The sequence below is a fragment of the Phyllostomus hastatus genome, unplaced genomic scaffold, assembly GCF_019186645.2.
Source record: "Phyllostomus hastatus isolate PE091 unplaced genomic scaffold, TTU_PhHast_1.1 phas_scaffold_385, whole genome shotgun sequence".
Lineage (NCBI taxonomy): Eukaryota > Metazoa > Chordata > Mammalia > Chiroptera > Phyllostomidae > Phyllostomus > Phyllostomus hastatus.
This window is the reverse complement of record NW_025334026.1, coordinates 7,255,600-7,271,855: the sequence shown is the minus strand read 5'-3', so window position 1 is coordinate 7,271,855 and position 16,256 is coordinate 7,255,600. Positions and strand designations below refer to the sequence as shown.

The window sequence follows — 16,256 nt, the reverse complement described above, 5'->3', positions numbered from 1 at the left end:
CAGAATAGAAAAGTTTTTGGTCATTATTTCTTCAAATAGGTTTTTGATCCCTTGCTTGCTCTCTTCTCCTTCTGGTATTCCCATGTTGTGGATGTTGTTATGCTTCATGTTGTCCAAAATGTTTCTTAAGCTCTCCTCATTGTTTAAGATTCTTTTTCCTTTTTGCTGCTCTGCCTGGGTGTATTTTTCTACCTTGGCTTCCAAATCACTGGTTTGATCCTCTGCTTCATCTAACCTACTCTTTATTCTTTCCAGTGTATTATTTATTTCAGGTATTGCATTCTTTATTTCTGACTGATCCTTTTTTATGGTTTCTATGCCTTTTTTTTTCATGCTGTTGAGTATCCTTACAATCATTACTCTAAACTCTCTATTTGATAAATTGCTTGCCTCCACTTCATCTAGTTCTTCTAGAGAACTCTCTTGTGCTTTCATTTAGGGTCTGTTTCTTTGTCTTTCCATTTTGACTGCTTTTTTTGTATTTTCCACCTTTGTTGTTAAACCAATCAGCAACCAGCTTAAGCACCACTGAGTAACTGGGGTGGGGCAGAGTAATTCCTGCAGGTGGGGCTAATGCTTCCCATCAGGCTGATGTCACTTGGAGAGGATTGCTCTGCCTGAGTAAGGTGGTCTCCGCAGTATGGGGAATGACTCAACACAGGAATCCTCATAGCTGTTTGTTCAGTTTGCTCCCCTAAGCCACCAGCCCCAGACTCCTCTCAAGCATCTCTAGTCCGCTCTGCAGTCACTCTCCCACAGCCCAGGGTAAGTGGCTGCAAACGAAATTTTGTATGTTGGCCCTGAAGAGACTCTCTGAGTCTCCAGCCATCTTTTCCTGACAGACAGAAACCCTGCTGCTTTTCACAGCTGGATGTTATCTGGGTTCCCTTCTGGCTTTGGTGCTACAGACTGAGGAGCCCAGCTTGAGGTTTAGACCCCACACTTCTCAGGGAGAACCCCCCTGCCACTGAACTATCCCTCTGGAATTTTAGCTGCCACCTGTGGGTCCCAGCCAGCCCTCTCGTGCTTTCTCCACACTCCCTACTAGTCATGTTGTGGGGAAGTGATTTCTTCTGTCTGTTCTTGGTTATAAGGTTCTCTCCAGCTAGTATTGTTAGTTATTCAGGATGATTTCTCTACAATTTGGTTGTAATTCAAAACTGATCATGGGAGGTTAGTGTAGTTTCCACTTACCCCTCTGCCATCTTGGATCCCTCACTGCAGTTTTATTTCCATTTCTCTGCTGATTAGTGACACTCAGCATCTTTTCATGTCTATTGGCATTTTGCATGTATGCTTTGGAATAGTCTATTCACATCCTCTGCCCACTTCTTAATTGGATTGTTTGTCTTTGGGGTTAAGTTGTATAAGTTCCATCTATATTTTGGATATTAACCCCTTATTGGATGTATCATTGCTAAATATCTTCTCCCATTCTTTAGGTTGTCTTTTCATTTTGTAGATGGTTTCCTTTGCTGTGCAAAAACTTTTTTGTTTGAATTCATATGTATAGGTTTTGATTTCTTATTCATTCAGCCATACAATGTCTTTTGATTGGAGCATTTAATGCATTTCCTGTTAAAATAATTATTGATAGGTATGTAGGTATTGATAGGTACTGATGGGTATTTTGTTATTCATATTTTTATCTTTTATTCTTCTTCAAGAAGTCCCTTTAACATTTTTTTAAAATGTACTTATTGATTTTGGAGGAAGAGAGAAGTGGGGAGGGTGGGAGACAGGGGGCAGGGGAAGAGATAGAGACATTGACTTCTTGTTCCACCTATTTGTACATTCATTGGATGATTCTTGTACATACCCTGACCAGTGACTGAACCTGAAACATTGGCATATCAGTATGATGCTCTAACCAACCGAGCTACCTGGCCAGGGCCCCTAAACATTTCTTGAAATATTGGCTTTGTGGTAATGAATTCCTTTAGTTTTTGTTTTTTGTTTTGTTTTGTTTTGTTTTGTTTTGTTGTATGGGAAGCTCTTATCTCTCCTTCAATTCTAAATGATAGCCTTCTTGGTAGAGTAATCTTGATTGAACCTTGGTTTCCTTGCTTTTCATTACTTTAAATATTTTGTGCCAATCAGCTGACAGTCTTATTGGGGCTCCCCTGTACATAAATAACTGCTTTTCTCTTACTGCTTTTAAGTTTCTCTCTCTGTCTTTAACCTTTGGCATTTTAATTATGATGTGTCTTGGTGTGGACTTCTGTGGGTTCATCTTATTTGGGACTTTCTGGGCTTCCTGGACTTGTATGTCTATTTCCTTTGCCAGGATAAGAAAATGTTTAATTATTATTTCTTCAAATAGGTTTCTTTTTAAAAAATATATTTTACTGGGACTTCTGGCCAAGATGGAGGTATACGTAGACCCACTGTGCCTCCTCACACAACCAAAATAACGTCAGCAACAAGTTAGAAACAAGATAACCAGAAACCAGACCTGACAGAAAATTGAACTGTATGGAAGTCGGACAACCAAGGAGTTAAAATATACACATTCATCCAGACCAGTAGGAAGGGCGGAGAGTGGTTGCAGCACAAAAGCAGTGGCACCCGTGCATAAAGCATCCCAGGCACGTAAGGCATCCCAGGCACATGATCTCAGCAGGCAGACTCTGGGCACGCAGGCAGCTACCAGGCCTAGCAAGGTGGCGACTGTGTGCAAGGCACTGTGTGCAAGGTGCCTGGAGGACTAGGCAATCCCACATTCCCACACAGATAAACCAAGCAAAATTGGGCAGTAAGACAGACCATGCAACCCAGGGTTCCAGCACCAGGAAATAGAACCTCGGGACACTTTTTGAAAACACCTGTGGGGGTTGAGGCACAGGGAGAGACTACCAGTCTTATAGGAGAATGTGTTGGAGAGACCCACGGGGTCCTGGAATGTGCACAAGCCCACCCACATGGGAACCAGAAGGGCCCAGTTAGCTTGGGAGAAGCGGCGGAAGGGACTGCAGTCTGACGGAGACCAGAGGAAGCACCATTGTTCTCTCTTAGACCCCGTCCCCACATACAACATCACAACCCAGCAAACTGGGTTGCCCCGCCCTGGTGAACACCTAAGGCTCCATCCCTCATACATAACAGGCATGACAAAGGAAAAAAAAAAATGGTCCGAACGGAAGAGCAGATCAAACACAACAGCAAATACAACTAAGTGAAGTGCATAGGAAACCAATATTGATGGGAAGGAAACTGGGACTCAAATCAATACAGTGGACAAGAAGGAAGAAAGAAACAACCAAACAGAAAAGAATGGAGAAATAAGAGTTCAAAAAAATGAGGAGAGGCTTAGGAACCTCCAGGACATCTTTAAAGGTTCCAACATCTGAATTATAGGGGTACCAGAAGAGGAAGAGAAAGAGCAACAAGTGGAAAAGTTATTTGAACAAATAATAAAGGAGAACTTCCCTAATCTGGCAAAAGAAATAGACTTCTAGGAGATCCAGGAAGCTCAGAGAGTCCCAAAGAAGTTGGACCCAAGGAGGAACACACAAAGGCACATCATAATTACATTAGCCAAGGTAACAATGAAGGAGAGAATCCTAGAAGCAGCAAGAGATAAGGGGACAATCACCTACAAAGGAGTTCCCATCAGACTATCAGCTGATTTCTCAAAAGAGACCTTGTAGGCAAGAAGGGGCTGGAAAAAAGTATTCCAAGTCATGAAAGGCAAGGACCTACATCCCAGATTGCTCTATCCAGCAAAGCTTTCATTTAGAATGGAAGGGCAGATAAAGTGCTTCCCAGATAAGGTCAAGTTAAAGCTCATCATCACCAAGCCCTTATTATATGGAATGTTAAAAGGACTTATCTAAGAAAAAAGATAAAAAACATGCACATAGCAACAGGGGAGTGGGAGGAGGAGAGAGGGGAAAAAGGTACAGAGAATAAGTAGCACAGATGGTAGGTACAAAATAGACAGAGGGAGGGTAAAAATAGTATGGGAAATGTAGAAGCCAAAGAACTAAGTATGACATATGGACATGAACTCAAGGTGGACATGAACCTGGAGGTTCATAATCAGTATTATGCTATTACAGTTGTCCCATTTCCCCCCCTTCATTCCCCTCCACCCTGCACACCGTCTCCCACCCACATCCCGCCTCCCCCGCTTTAGTTCATGTCCATATGTCATACTTAGTTCTTTGGCTTCTACATTTCCCATACTATTCTTACCCTCCCCCTATCTATTTTCAACCTACCATCTATGCTACTTATTCTCTGTACCTTTTCCCCCTCTCTCCTCCTCCCACTCCCCTGTTGCTAACCCTCCATGTGATCTCCATTTCTGTGATTCTGTTCCTGTTCTAGTTGTTTGCTTAGTTTGTTTTGTTTTTGTTTTAGGTGTGGTTGTTAATAATTGTGAGATTGCTGTCATTTTACTGTGCATGTTTTTTATCTTTTTTCTTAGATAAGTCCCTTTAACATTCCATATAATAAGGACTTGGTGATGATGAGCTCCTTTAACTTGACCTTATCTGGGAAGCACTTTATCTGCCCTTCCATTCTAAAGGAAAGCGTTGCTGGATAGAGCAATCTGGGATGTAGGCCCTTGCCTTTCATGACTTGGATTACTTCTTTCCAGCCCCTTCTAGCCTACAAGGTCTCTTTTGAGAAATCGGCTGACAGTCTGATGGAAACCCCTTTGTAGGTGACTCTCTCCTGTTGTCTTGCTGCTTTTAAAATTTTCTCCTTATCTTTAATCTTGGCTAATGTAATTATGAGGTGCCTTGGTTGTTCCTCCTTGGGTCCAACTTCATTGGGACTCTCTGAGCTTCCTGGATCTCCTGGACGTCTATTTCCTTTGCCAGATTAGGGAAGTTCTCCTTTATTATTTGTTCAAATAACTTTTCCACTTGTTGCTCTTTCTCTTCCCCTTCTGGTACCCCTATAATTCAGATGTTGGAACCTTTAAAGATGTCCTGGAGGTTTCTAAAACTCTCCTTATTTTTTTGAATTCTTATTTCTTCATTCTTTTCTGATTGGATGTTTCTTTCTTCCTTCTTGTCCACTCTATTGATTTGAGTCCATTTCCTTTCCATCACTATTGGTTTTCTGTACATTTTCTTTTATTTCACTTATCGTAGCCTTCATGTTTTCATCTAATTTTTGACCAAATTCAACCAATTCTGTGAGCATCCTGATTACCAGTGTTTTGAACCGTGCATCTGATAGGTTGGCTACCTCTTCATCGATTAGTTATCTTTTTTCTGGAGTTTTGATCTGTTCTTTCATTTGGGCCTTTTCTGTTTGTTTGTTTGTTTGTTTGTTTGTTTTCTTGACATGCCTGTTATGTAGTGAGGGATGGAGCCTTAGGTGTTCATTCAAGTAGGTTTTCAATCTATGTTCTCTCTCTTCTTCTGCTTACCCGTACAGTGAGATTGTTGGTATGCTTGATGTTGTCCCAGAGGACCCTTAAACTATCCTTTTTCATTCTTCTTTTTTCTTTTTGTTGTTCTGAATGGATGTTTTCTGCTACCTTTTCTTTCAAATCACTGACTTGATCCTCTGCTTCATCTACTCTGATGCTGATTCCTTCTAATGTATTCTTTATTTTAGTTATTGTATTCTTCGCTTCTGACTAGTTCTTTTTTATGATTTCTATGTCCTTTTTATAATCTTTATATCTTTGTTGAAGTTCTCACTGAATTCATCTGTTCTTCCCCTAAGTTAACTATAACCAGTGTTTTGAACTCTGCCTCTGATAGATCGCTTGCCTCTATTTTGTTTAGGTCTTTTTCAAGATCTCTTTTCCTGTCCTTTCATTTAGGATATATTTCTTTGCCTCCCCATTTTGCTGCTTCTCTTTATTTTTACATATTAAGTAGATCTGCTAAATCTCAAAGTCTTAGGTGAACTAGGTGTCCTTAGTGGCCCAGTAGTACAGTCTCCCTAGTCACCTGAGCAAGGTGCTCTGGGGTGCCCCTTCTGTGGGTTATGCGTACCTTTCTGTTGTAGTTGAGCCTTGATTGCTGTTGGCACATCAGTGGGTACAACTGACCCTCAGGCTGACTGGCTATGAGGACTGACCATTACTATAATGGTTGAGCTATTGTGTGGGGCCTGACTCCACAAAGTGGGATTCACTGTTGCAGGGCTCTGGTGCCTGCTGAATCCACTCTGTGTGTGTGTTGTTTGTGGAGCTAATTGGATAATGCTCTTGTGAGGTCTGAAGCCAGCCACCAGGTTTGTTGATTCTGGGGCCTCTTAGGAGGAACTTGGTGCAGTCCCAGATTAGTTGCTTCTTGCTGCTTGCCTGGCCTGGGCCACCTAGTAGAAGCTACAAAGTCAGATGAAGTTGGTAGTTGCCTGTGTTGGTAGTTGGTAGCTGGGTGTCCCTGAGAAAGGCTATGCTGCCATCTGAGGCTGGCTGCAACTAGTGCCAGATGGGAGTCACTTAGCAAGAGGTACAGGGCATGCTGTGGCCAGGTGCTGCTTGGGGTTTATGAAACTTTGAGAGATTTGAAGTATAGACAGGCCACCATTTGTAACAGCCACTTAAAAAGGTTCAGCCTATGCATGAGTTGGTTGAGGCAGGTTCTCAGGGAATCACCAGAGTGTGGGGAGTTTGATGGACATGCAGATTTGGAGCCCACCTGCACCTGTCAGCTCCGTGGGGTGAGGGTTCAAGAAAGGAACAAAATGGCTGAGGGAGCTGCCCTTCCAGCCCTTGCCCTGTAGCCAGACAAAGAAGTTTCTTCCAGTATGTCCATGGTGCTTTTTGAGCTGCTGCCCAGCACTGGACCTTAAAGTGAGTGCATCTGTCACTAAGTAAGTCCATGTGTATGCCCTTTAAGAGGAACACCTGGGTCTCTAAAAGCCCTCTATCTCACCCAGATGGAATCCCTGGTAATTATCATGGCCAAATGCTATGGGGATTCCTGTTCCCAGTACTGGTGCTCTGGACAGGGAAGCCCAGTGTGTGGATGGGACCCCTAGCTCCTCAGAGCGTAACTCCACCGCCAAGATATCCCTCCTAAATCTTAACTACCACATGTGGGTGTGGGACCAGACCATTTCATATCTCTACCTTCCCTACCAGTCTTGACATAGCTTCTTCTTTACATCCTCACTTATAAGAGTTCTGTTGAGCTAGTTTTTAGGTGGTTCTCAATGGTGATTGCTCTGTAATTATTTGTAATTTTGATGTGGTCATGGGAGGAGGCATTTAAGTACTATGCCATCTTGACCAGACGCTGAGACAATTGTTTAATTAGCTGTCTTCAATAACAATAATAGTTGAAGCTAATAAGACATTGACCAAAACTTAAAATTAAACACTGAGGATTAATTGTATATATAGGGCTTAGAAAAGCTCCAATATATTCTTGATAATCTAGAAGGCATGCACATGCCCAGGAAAGACCTGGGAAGGCCCTCACCTCTAACCTCTGGCTAACCGTGATGTTCTGTACAAGCAGGAAGTGAAGGATAAGGTACAGTATAAATTGGTGGAGTATGAAGGGAGTCAAAACACACGCATACACACAGCCCCTCAGCAAAACCTAGGGGATGTATAGTTTCAAGACATTCAAGGAAGTCTGTTCAATCATTAGATGACCACTAGGCTAATGAAGCAGAGACTCAGTGATTACATGGGACAAAGAATACAGACTTTATAGAGTTAGATCCAAAAAGTAACAAAACAAATAGCAACAACAACAAATTTCGGAGGAGAAGGGTTTGATTTCCAGAGTAGCCACATTATATTATTTAAAGTGTCATTTTTCAACAACAACAACAAAAAAAACTATGAGAAACATAAAGAAATAAGAAAGTATTGTCCATACACAGAGGGAAAAGGGTAGTCAACAGAAACTATCCCTGAGGAAGTCCAGATACCAGACTTACTAAACAAAAACTTTAAATCAGCTACTGTAAATATGTTTAAAGAACTAAGGAGGACCCTGTCTAAATAATTAAAGAAAATTATGAGAATAATTTTTCACCAACAGGAAATACTGATATAGGAATAAAAATTAGTTCTTTTAAATGAAAGAACCAACAAGAAATTATAGATTTGAAAAGTACAATTGAAATGAAAAATTCACCAGACAGGCTCAGCAGCAGAACAAAATCAGCAAACTTAAATAGATAGATCACTTTTTCAGTAGGGAGAACAAAAAGAAAAAAAATGAAGCCTCAGACCTGTGAGATATCATCAAGCATATGAAAATATGCATGAAGAAGTCCCAGAGGTGACAGATGGGGGGAGGGTAAAATTTATATAAGTAAATGGCTGAAAACATCCTACATTCAATGAAATACATCAAACATCCAAAAAACTAGATAAACTCCAAGTAGGATAAACTCAAAGAGATGTGCACCTAGACACATTAGAGTCAAACTGTTAAATGCCAAAGACAGAGGATCTTGAAGGCACCAAGAGAAAAGTAACTTATCACATATAAAATCCTCAATACAACAAACAACTGACTTCTCATGAAAAACCAGAGACCAGAGAGTTCCAGCCAAGATGGAGGTGCAGGTAGAAATGTTTCGCTTCCTCGCACAACCAAAAGAAGGACAACAACCGATTTAAAAACAACAGCCAACCAGAACTACCAGAAAATCAAACTTCATGGAACACTGACAACCAAGGAGTTAAAGAAACATTCATCCAGACTGGTAGGAGGGGAAGAGATAGGCAGCCGGGGAAGGCAGCAGACCACATGGGCAAGGTGGGGGCTGGCTGATTGGGAAACTAAAGACTCAAAACCTCTAGCTGTAAAATTCTGTAGGGGTTGTGAAGGCGGGAGAAACTCCCAGTCTCACAGGAGAGTTCATTGGGGAGGTCCAACGTATCCTAGAACGTACACAAACCCACCAACCTGAGAATCAGCACCTGAAAGGGCACAATCTGCTTATAAGAAGCGAGGGAAGTGACAGAAAGTGGAGATAGAGTGCAGCGAGTGGCACTGTTCCCTCTGGGACCCCTCCCTCACATAAAGCACCACAACGCAGCAAAGAGGGTTGCCCCACCCTGGCAAATACTTAAGGCTCTGTCCCTTACAACATAACAGGTATGCTGAGACAAAGAAATATGGCCCAAATGAAAGGAGAGATCAAAACTCCAGAAAAACAGCTAAGCAGTGAGGAAACAGACAACCTATCTGATGCAGAGTTCAAAACACTGGTAATCAGGATGCTCACAGAATTGATTGAGCTCAGTTGCAAAATGAAGGAAGAAATGAAGGCTATACAAAGTGAAATAAAGGAAAATACACAGGGAACCAAGAGGAAGGGAAGGGAACCGGGACTCAAATCAACAATTTGAAACAAAAGGAAGAAATAAGCATTCAACTGGAAAAGAATGAAGAAACAAGAATTCAAAAAAATGAGGAGAGGCTTAGGAACAGGGATAATTTTAAACATTCCAACATCCAAATCATTGGTATGTCAGAAGGAGAAGAGGAACAGCAAGAAATTGAAAACTTATCTGAACAAATAATGAAGGGAAACTTCCTCAATCTGGCAAAGGAAATAGACTTCCAGAAGTCCAGAAAGCCCACAGAGTCCCAAAGAAATTGGACCCAGGGAAGCACACATCAAGGCATATCATCATTAAATTACCCAAGATTAAAGATAAAAAGAGAATCTTAAAAGCAGCACAAGGAAAGGAAAGAGTTACCTACAAAGAAAGGAGTTCCCATAAGACTGACAGCCAATTTCTCAAAAGAAACCTTACAGGCAGGAAGAGGCTGGAAAGAAGTATTTGAAACCATGAAAGGCAAGGACCTACATCCCAGATTGCTCTATCCAGCAAAGCTCTCATTTAGAATGGAAGGGCAGATAAAGTGCTTCCCAGATAAGGTCAAGTTAAAGGAGTTCATCATCACCAAGCCCTTATTATATGAAAAGTTGAAGGAACTTATCTAAGAAATAGAAGATCAAAAACTATTAACAGTAAAATGACAACAAACTCAACTACCAACAACTGTTATAAAAACAAAAACAAAAACTAAGCAAACAACTAGAACAGGAAGAAAATCACAGAAATGCAGATCACATGGAGGGTTATCAGTGGGGAGCAGGAGAATGGGGGGGGAAGCTACAGGGAATAAGAAGCATAATTGGTAGGTATAAAATAGACTGAGGGAGGTTAAGAATAGTATAGGAAATAAAGAAGCCAAAGAACATATGTACAACCCACGGACATGAACTAAGGGGCAGGTGGGAATGCTAGAGAATGAGGGTAAAGCAGAAGGGGGATAAAGGAGAAAAAAAAACTGGGACAAGTGTAATAGCATAATCACTAAATATACTTAAAAATAATTGTAAAAAGAAGAAAATTAAAAAAAAAAAACAGACCAGAGGTAGTAGGATGACATAGCCAAAGTGCTAAGAGAAAAGGACTATTGATCAAGAATTCCATATCCATGCCCTGGCTGGCTAGCTCCATTGGTTGGAGCATTATCCTATACACCAAAAAAAGAAAAATTCTATATACAGCAAAACTATCCTCTAAAAATGAAGGAGAAATTAGGATGCCCCCAGTAAAAACTGAAAAGACCTGTTATATAAAAAATAAAGGGAGTCCTTAAGGTTCAAATGAAAAGACCCCAGTCAGTAACTAAAATTCACATGAAAAATATCAATGGCACCAATAAAGATAACTATGCAAACACAAAAGATAGTATAAATATGTTTGTAACTCTTTCCTGTTCCTATCTGAATTAAAAGATAACTGCATATAGCAATAATATTAAAACTGTCAATGGGCTTTTAATATGAAATACATAATTTGAATGACAATAAGTGTACAAAGAAGGGGGAAATTAACAGAACTGTATTAAGGCAAGGGTCTCGCATACTACTGAAATTAAGTTGGTATAAATCAAAAGCAAACTGTTTTCAAATATTAACTATAATCACCAGGAAAATAAAATTATAAAAGAAATATTAAACTAATTAAAATATACACTGGAAAACATTTAATACAAAAGAAGGCAATAATGGAAGAACAGAGGAACTAAAAAGATATAAGACATACAGAAAACAAATAGCAAAATGGCGAATGTAAATCTTAATGGACAAGTAATTATATTAAATGTAAATGGATAAGACATCCAAGAGACAAGAATGACTGCAGCCCTGACTGGTGTGGCTCAGTTGGTTAGGCACATCCCACAAAGTGGAAGGTTGCTGGTTCAATTCCCAGTCAGGGCACATGCCTAGGTTGTGGGTTCAGTCCCCGGCTGGGGCATGTACAAGAGACAATTGATTGATGTCTCTTTCCCACATCAATATTTCTCTCCCTCTCTTTCTCCCTTCCTTCACCTCTCTCTAAAAGTAAATAAATAAAATCATTTAAAAAATGAATGACTGTGCAAGTATGAGTGACCTGTCAAGCAGCCAAGATATAGTTGGTCAGCTTGCAAATCTGTGAATTCAAGATCTGCTTTATATTATTTACCAAACTGACTCATTTAACAAATTTTTATCATTTCTAAATATACCAAGAAATGTGTAAAAAAGTGACAAAGAGATAAATAAGGCATTGTGATACTGTAATACAATAATTATTATAGATTAGAATATATGGTATATTGGGTCTTCATCCCTGGCTCCTAGCACAGAGCTCTATAATCACTGGAATTTCTTGAAAGGGGTGAGAGGAGCATCTTTTGTTATACATAATAAGCCCCTTTTAACCATATCTTAGAGGGTGGAGTTGGTAACCTCCAAGGAGAAAGAGGCAGTAGATTAAGTTAATTACCAGTGGTCAATGATTTAATCAGTTAGACCTGTGTAATAAAGCCTCCATATATACCCTAAATGAAGGATTTTGGAGACCTTCTAGACTGGTGAACACACTGAGATGCTGGAAGGATGACATGCCCAGAGAAAGCATGGAAACTCCATGTCGTTTCCCACATACCTTGCCCTATGCATCTCTTTCATTTGGCTATTACTGAGTTACAGCCTTTATAAAAAACAAGTAATGATAAGTAATAACCTTTTCTGAGTTCTGTGAGCCATTCCAGCAAATTACCAACCTGAGGAGGAGGTTGTGGGAAGCCCCAATTTAGAGCGAGTTGGTATAAATTAAAGCACAGGTCACAACCTGGAACTTGCAACTGGCATCTTAAGTGAGGCACAGTCTTGTGGGACTGAGTCCTTAATCTGTGCAGTCTGTACTAACTCAATGTAGCATCATAATTGAGTTAAATTGTAGGACATCTAGTTGGTGTCTGGATAATTGAAGATTTGCTTAATATAAAGGGAAGACCCACATATTTTGTGTTAGAAGTTGTGTGTAGTGTAGAAGAAATGGTAGTTTATCTTTAGGCATAGTCCCAGACCTCAAGAAATTCCTAGTCTTGAGAAAAAATGGACCCATGAGAAATAATTTACAAAAAATGTGATAAAAAATATATGTACTTTAATAAGGTACATGTACAAAGCACCAGGAAGGTAAGCAACAAACCATGCCAACAAAGTGGCACTCATCGTGATTTTTAAAGGATGAGTTAAATATTAAAATTCCTTAGGATTCTACTACTCCCTCTTCAAGTGCTCAGCCCAGTTCTCAGCACTAGCTGCATATTGCCATCATATGGGAAGTATTTTTTAAATGACAAGGTCTGGACAGGATAGGTGGAGGTGGGAAAGGGTATAAGGGGGATAACTGGTAATGGAAAAAATTTTTAAAAATTAAGAGTTTGACTTTTATAAATAAATAAATGACAAGGTCTGAACCCACACCAGACCAAGTGAATCAGAACTTCTATGGGTGCCTTGATCCCCCCATCCTTATTATTATTATTACTTTTTTTTTTTTAGAAAGAGAGGGGAAAGGAGGAAGGAAGCAAAGAACAAATAGAGGGGACAAAACATCGCACGTGCACGTGCCTGGGCACTGAATCAGCAACCCAAGCATGTGCCCTGACCAGAATCGAACAGGTGACTTTTTGTTTTGCAGGACAATGCTCAACCAGTTGAACTACACTTGTCAGGGCTCATCCTTACTTCTTAAAAGCTCCCAAGGTGTTTTAAAGTAGTGTCTGGGTTGAAAAATGACTGACTCAATATTTAGAGGAAATATAGTGCAGGCCTGAACCAATCTTCTGGCAATGAGGAGATAAAGATTTCAGGTAGGAACAATAGGATCTACCGTAGTCTTAATGTCAGAAGAGAAGAGGATGTTAAGCTTTCTAAAGCAAAGACTTTAAAATAAAAGGAGTTGTGCATACGTGCTTGAGGGAGCTATGAGTAGAGGGAAGGGAAAGGAAAAGATAACCAAGTTTGAAGTACCAAGTATCCATGTATATTTATCTAATAGACAGATAAAAATAAGAAACACCTGAAGTCCAAGAAAAAATCAGAACTGGATACACATCTTTGAAAACCATAAATATACAGGTGTTATTTGAAGCCATGAAAGGAAGTGTAACCAGATAAGGAAATTATAGAGAACAGAAGAACCAAAAATGAAACTCTAAAGACTACTACTGTTAATCTGAGGGGGAAAAGGGGAAGCATCAAGAGAAGGCTTTTATTTTTGTTTCAGATGGTAGAAAGCTGAGTATGGATGAAGGCTGGGGAAAAAATAAGAATATAGAGGGAGATCAGAGATGTTAGCCTTAGATATGAGGACTTACTCTGATAAAAGAAAAGATCAGAAATCAGATAGATACAGGCACACACACAAAAAATGACAGACCCTTAAGGGTTCAGGGCTCATGCCTACCAATTTCTTCTGTGAAGTAGGAGGCAAAATAAACAATGAAAAGAAGTCAAGAGTAGGACAAAGAGTTAGAGGAGATGCTGAAAATCTATAAACAATCATTTAGGTTTTTAGTACATAAGAGGAACCTAGCGGGTAAGTCAAAGCATGTCCAGGCAATTGAGAGTAAAGTTGGAATCCAGTTTAGAATCGCACCAGCAGCTGAGTTACATGATTTTCTCCAGCCTGCTCTGGAGATTCCAGGAGCAGGAAAAAAGCCAACTGTTTGATTCATCCAGGCTTGGAGACCATCACAGCAAATGTGACAAGAATGGCTTAAGGCCAGTAACATTGCTTTTATAATTTTGAAAAGTCAAATTTATATTACTCTTTGGGAAATGGACTGCAGCTCTTTCCTCTGATAGACAAGACTGTTTTGGAGGCGTGGAGGCAGGGGGTTCGCTACTACTCTTTCACTCTCAGACAACTTGTCAAAACCATCATTCCTAAACAATTTTGATCCCTTCAGTAGCTGATTCCAAAAAATCTAAACCTGATTCCTCCTAACTCTTAAAGAACGAAAATTCACTGCAGGACTGGACTATCCAGCTGAGACAAACACATTAAAAACTTCTTACATACAATGCTATTTCAGTTAAGAGGTAGGAGCTCTTTCCTAAAAAAGATGGGGGTGGGGAGGAGGGGAATAAGGGAGTAATTATATTGCAAATCTCACTAAAAATTGCTAACAAAGCCAGTTAATATAAAATAGCACAAAACAATACATATAAAATATAGAACAATACATAACACAAAGATTTATTCAATTCGTCTGAATATATGTAGTGAATAAATAACTGACAATTTAATCCCCTTATCACATTTGGAGTTCACAAATTCATCTTGCTATCACTCATACCACTCTAAGTTAGTGGGTAATCCCTTTGGATACCAGACCTCTTGCTACCACCATCTGGAGAATAAGTACAAAGCCTAGAAGGAAGTCTAAAAGATTAACATGTGTAATCATCCACCATGTGCCAGGCCTACTGTGTGCCAGACTCCAGGCAAGGCACTTTACATATTAGCTACAGCTCACTTAAAGATGAATTAAGATGTCAAAACTGTAGATGTGGCATACAGGACAGTTAGTGTCTGAAAGTTTAGTGTAAAGGAGAGTGTTAGCTACGATAGTTGATGAAAAGAGAGGGGAGAAAAGGTGAGTTTGGAGAGGAAGGCATCTGGGAGCAAACGGGCAAGACCCCGGACACCTGGGGGATTGGGGGGGGGGTAGGTTCTGAAATGTAGGGTACGCGGTACAAGGGGCAGAGATGAGGATGAGCCTGCAGAAATGAAGCCTGGGTAGAGGTAAGGGCAAAAGACCTAACCCCATGGGATGGGGGTGGGGTGTCTCATCCGGGAAAGGCGCCCTGAAGGGCTGCAGGGGGCTGAGACGTAGTGTCAACGCAGGGAAAGGGGAGAGGCAAAGAGGGGGCAAGAGGCTGGCTCCAGCGGTGGCGAGCTGGGCAGGAGCTGGGCAACCGCAAACCCCGAGACCCGGAAACGCTGGCGTTGGGGGAAGTAGGGTGCGTGCAGGGGTCGGCCTGTCCACAATGTGAGGCGCAGAGCTTGTGGGGCGGGGCAGGACCACTGCCCAGGGGCAAACCGGGATATAGGCGGATGAGGCGACGTGGAGCCAAGGGATGCCAGGACCAGGACGGAGCCAGCGGGATTCAGAGCCAGGTGGGCGGCAGCGGGCCGGCAGCGGGCCGCAGCGAAAGCGGCGTCCCCCTTACCTGGGATGAGTGAGGAGCCACCGCGCCACCTCCCCAGCATCCTGGGCTCAGCCGCTTCTCCCAACGCCTAGGTGGGGGCCATTCCACCCACCCCAAGAGCCCTCCCTCACGGCCAGGCGCCAGCAGCTGCCCGCCCAGCCTGGCCCCACGGAGCAGCGCAGAACAGACCCGCACCAGCGGCCGCCTCAACAGCGACTCCCGCTGTTGCTGCCTCAGTGCCTGCCGCCAGTCTCCCAGGCAGGCGCAGAATCACACGCCTGCGGGGATTGGTTGCCTGGCCCCCGGCCCGGGTGATGAGTCAGCCTCTCTGATTCGTGGGTTCCGCTGGCTCCCCACTGAGGGAGGCGGGGCCCTGAATTGCGCCTCAGCCCACCAGCGCTGAGGGGCTGGGGTGGGTCTGACGTTGTGGCTGGGGCGGGGGCGACCTGCTTCAAGAGGGCGAACACTCCTAGCAGGGACTGGGGTGCCACCTGCCTCGGCAGGTTGTTGCTCGAGCAAAGGCGTGCGTGGCCTGGATGGAGGGGAGCCGCATGGAGGTGGCTGGCTGCGCTCAGCCCCAACCATTCACGTGAATGGCCTTCATCCATGAAACCCTGGAATAGGGTAAGAAAATGAGCTTTTTCGGGAAGTTCACCCTCTTTGCTCACTGCTTCAAATACCAACCCTGTGCCCGCTACCAGAAGAGGAGCTTTTATCTCATTGGTGATAACTCAAATGAAAAAAGATGCCAGCAATATTCCACGCCACACAAAACTGTAAATGAGTAAATT

At 41.9% G+C, this 16,256-nt stretch overlaps 1 protein-coding gene across 1 annotated transcript in view; it reads right to left on the bottom strand.

Annotated features, from left to right (window-relative positions):
* The window catches only part of TPST1 (tyrosylprotein sulfotransferase 1), a 112,707-nt gene extending 97,004 nt beyond the window's left edge, over positions 1-15,703 (bottom strand). The window contains exon 1 of the mRNA XM_045819624.1: positions 15,487-15,703. The gene's annotated coding sequence lies outside the window, so the exon portion shown is untranslated. The remainder of the gene's footprint in view (positions 1-15,486) is intronic.
* Positions 15,704-16,256: the final 553 nt, after the last annotated feature.